Below are 4,809 nucleotides of genomic sequence, written 5' to 3'. Positions count from 1 at the left end.
GACCATTGGAGACATTAAAGGAATTAGCCCATCCATATGTATGCATAGAATCCATCTAGAAGAGAATGTTAAAACCTCTCGGGAATGTCAAAGAAGGTTAAATCCAAATATGAAAGAAGTAGTTAAAGAAGAGGTCATAAAATTGTTAGACGTAGGTATCATTTACCCTATTTCTGATAGTCAATGGGTTAGTCCAGTTCAAGTTATGCCTAAGAAGTCTGGGATCACAGTTGTTGAAAATGAGAAAAATGAATTAATCCCTACTAGAGTGAAAACGGGGTGGAGAGTGTGCATAGACTAAAGAAAGCTGAATAATGTTACTAGAAAAGACCATTTTCCATTACCTTTTATTGATCAAATGCTTGAACGGTTAGCTGACCATGCATATTATTGCTTTCTTGATGGGTATTCGGGATATAACCAAATCCCCATTGCTCTAGAAGATCAAGAAAAAACTACATTTACATGCCCTTTTGGGACTTTTGCCTATCGTCGCATGCCTTTTGGATTATGTAATGCACCTGCGACTTTTCAAAGGAGTATGATTTTGATTTTTTCTGACATGGTTGAAAGATTTCTTGAAGTATTTATGGATGATTTTTCTGTGTTTGGTTCTTCCTTTGATGAATTACTGCACCATCTTTCACTTGTTTTAATTCGTTGCAAAGAGAAAAACCTTGTGCTTAATTTGGAAAAATGTCATTTTATGGTTAAAAATGGAATTGTTTTAGGTCATGTAATCTCATCTGAGGGAATAGAAGTTGATAAAGCTAAAGTTAATCTTATTTCAAAACTTCCCTCACATAAAACTGTGAAAGAAATTAGATCATTCTTAGGTCATGCCGGTTTTTATAGAAGATTTATAAAAGACTTTAGCAAAATTTCTCGGCCTTTATGCCATTTACTTGGAAAAGAAAATGCTTTTGTCTTTGATAATAATTGCCATGTTGCCTTTGAAAAATTTAAAAATTTGTTGACTACTGCACCCATTATTCGACCTCCTGATTGGAAAATACCTTTTGAAATAATGTGTGATGCTTCTAATTATGCTATAGGTGCTGTCTAAGGACAAAGACAACAAAAAATACCTCATGTAATTTACTATGCTAGCAAAACTTTAAATGACGCTCAATTAAACTATTCCACAACCGAGAAAGAATTGCTTGCTGTTGTTTTTGCATTGGAGAAATTTAGGTCTTATCTGTTAGGATCTAAAATCATTGTATACTCTGATCATGCTACATTAAAATACCTCTTATCAAAAAAATATGCTAAGTCTCGTTTGATTCGTTGGATCCTGCTTTTACAAGAATTCGACTTAGAAATACGTGATAAAAAGGGATCTGAAAATGTTGTTGCTGATCATTTATCTAGACTAGTTGTTGAAACTATACATGATTCTACTCCTATCACTGATACTTTTCCTGATGAACAATTGATGCATGTTTCTTCCTTGCCTTGGTATGCTGATATTGTTAATTATTTGGTCACTAAAGAAATACCATCTCATTGGTCTAAGCATGATAAATCTAAATTTTATTCTGAGGTGAAAAACTTTATTTGGGATGATCCTTACTTGTTTAAATACAGCCCTGATCAAATAATTAGAAGATGCATTCCAAACTGTGATCAATCAAAAATCATATCTTTTTGTCATGATCATGCATGTGGAGGACATTTTAGTTGTAAGAAAATAGCTGCTAAAGTTTTACAATGTGGTTTTTATTGGCCTACTATCTTTCATGATACATATGTTTATTGCAAAGCTTGTGAACGTTGCCAAAAGTTAGGAATTTTAACTAAAAGAAACATGATGCCTTTAAATCCTATTCTTATTATTGACATATTTGATGTTTGGGGCATTGATTTTATGGGACCATTTCCTAACTCTTTTGGTAATCTTTATATTCTTGTTGGAGTTGATTATGTGTCTAAATGGGTTGAAGCTATTGCATGCCACACTAATGACCAAAAATTTGTGCTTCGGTTTTTAAAAGAAAATATATTTTCCCGTTTTGGTTCACCACGTGCTATCATTAGTGATAACGGTACACACTTTTGTAATAAGCTATTTGAACATTTTATGAAACAATATGGCATTACGCATAAAGTCTCAACACCATATTACCCACAAACTAGTGGTCAAGTTGAAGTGTCTAATAGAGAAGTTAAGCACATTTTAGAAAAAAATGTGAATCCAACTAGGAAAGATTGGTCCTTAAGACTCACTGATGCATTATGGGCGTATCGTACCGCATACAAAACACCCATTGGCATGTCACCCTACAGACTTGTGTATGGGAAGGCGTGCCATTTACCTGTTGAGTTAGAACATAGAGCCTTTTGGGAAATTAAGCAGTTAAACTTTTCTTTAGACAAAGTAGGTGAGAAACGAAAGCTTCAACTAAATGAACTAGACGAAATTAGGAATGATGCATATAACTATTCAAAAAAGTATAAGGATCGTATGAAATTTTACCATGACAAAAATATTTTGAGAAATGATTTTTCTCCAGGTCAGAAAGTCCTTTTATACAACTCTCGTTTGCATTTATTCTTGGGAAAGTTATGCTCTAGGTGGTCCGGTCCTTACATTGTTCGTATTGTTTTTTCACATGGAGCTATTGAAATTGAAAATCCTAAAAATGGTGATATATTTAAAGTTAATGGACAAAATTTAAAACCATTTTTAGAATTGAAAACCGATGAAGTGGATGAGATCCTCCTTGAGGACCCTGTTTACCATGCTCTTTGATTCTTATTTGATATTGACAACTTGTGTTTTATTTGTTTTGTTATTTTATTTGTGATTTAATTTTTGTTAGTTGTATCTTTTACTCTCTTCGCGATGCACAATATCGAGGTACGACCATTCTAAACTCTAAACTCTTGTCAATTTTAATTTATATTTATATTTTCACACATTGAGGACAATGCTTAAATTAAGTTTGGGGGTATCGAGTTTATATGGTTATTATCATTATTATCATTAAGGAGAGTATGATTATTGTGTTTATGCTTTGCGTTGTTTTTAATTTTTATATTTTGTGTTAATTTTTGTGTGTTTATTTATGTTTGTTTGAAAAAATATATATATATTTATATATATGTTGTTGTTTTGATTTTTTTTTTACTTTGTTCATTTTCATAAAAATTTAAAAAAAAATACAAAAAAAAAAACCAAAAATTTTTAAAATAAAAAAAAATTTTGGTGATATTTTTCATTTTCAATGATAAAAATATTGATTGAGTTTGAGTTTAGTTCTCTTAAAAATATGAATAATTCTTAAGCTTTGTTTTTAATTATAGGGTCAATTTTGCTTGTAACAAAAAAAAAATTACATTTTTCATAACAAGAACACTCTTATTTCCTATAACTTTAAGTGAAAAATAATTTTAATGAAAACCTATTTTCTAAAAGCAAAATTGACAATTTAATTAATTACATAAGCTTAACTTTTATTCATAATAATTTTTTAGAATTATTTTCATTGTGCAATTTTTGAGAAAATCCTTCTTATATCACCAATAAAAAAAATGTGTATTTTAATTTTTCTTTTGCTTGAGGACTAGCAAAACTTTAAGTTTGGGGGTGTGATAACTCTACAAAATAGAGTTATTTTACCACTTTTTATGTGCTAATTGTTGCTTAGTTCTTGAGTTCTTAATTGATTTATTAAGTTTTTAAGTAATTTTGCATTTATTAGTCTTATTGTAATTTTATAGATTTTTATATGTTTTTATAGATAGTTTATTGTGTTGTTGTAATTGAATTATTTAAAATTAGTATTGTTAGTTTGAATGCTAAAAATATGATTTTATTGAAACTAAATGTTATGTAAATTAAATTTTAATTAATGTTTTCATGGGAATTATATGATATATTTTATTAGTGAAAATATTTAATTTTAATTTAGTTTATAATTTATTTTGCAGGGACTTTAATGCAGTTTTGTGGTTGAAAAGTAAGGAAAAGAAAGAAATAAAAAAATGGCAAAATTGAAAGAGAAGAATTAAAAGTGTCAAGGCCCAATCCCTTATGCAGCTGCCACCATGGGCCGGCTCTCCTCACCAGGCCCGCGCCTGGCCCAGCAAGTCCCAGGCCAATGAAGCTCCTCTTGCCATCACCTGCCGCCTGCCTCTCCCTCACAGCCATGCTCAATTCTCCAGCCGCCACCTGTCCCCGAATTCCCTCACCATTCGGCCATCACTTGCTCCAGCCGAAGCACCAAAATCCTCCCAGCATCACCATCCCTCATCAACCTGCCCATCTCCCAGCGTGAAGCCCAACGCCCAGCAGGCCCCAAAGCCCAGCCACCTGGCCCGTTGCTGCCTTCTCCCCTGCCTGCCCAGCTGCCTGGTGCTGCCGTACACCATCCGCTTGAGCCCATCAACTTGCTCATTTGTCCCCTATGACAAAAATGCCAACTTTTTACCCTTTTTTCTACACATTTTCACCACAACATCATCATTACACCCTATAATTTACCTCTACATACCATATTTATTTTATTTAATTAATCTAATCAATTTAATTAATTTAAATTGATTATTTTAATAACCTCACTTTGGCTATAAATATGGAGTTTCAAGACCATTTTAGGGTGTTTAATTTTTGGTTACTATCTTCCTTTCTCCCATTTTCTCTCTACCATCCTCTCTCTATCTAACCCATAAAAAGATGGCAACAATTGAATGATTGCTGGTTTAAGCTCAAAATGAGTAGCAGAAGTTGGAGGTAAAACAATGCATGAAGGAACATTATATGAAATTGGTGCAAAATATTCAAGCAAAGTTTTTTCAGGTATA

Source organism: Humulus lupulus, chromosome 9, assembly GCF_963169125.1.
Source record: "Humulus lupulus chromosome 9, drHumLupu1.1, whole genome shotgun sequence".
Taxonomy (NCBI): Eukaryota; Viridiplantae; Streptophyta; class Magnoliopsida; order Rosales; family Cannabaceae; genus Humulus; species Humulus lupulus.
This window is presented reverse-complemented; position numbering follows the sequence as displayed.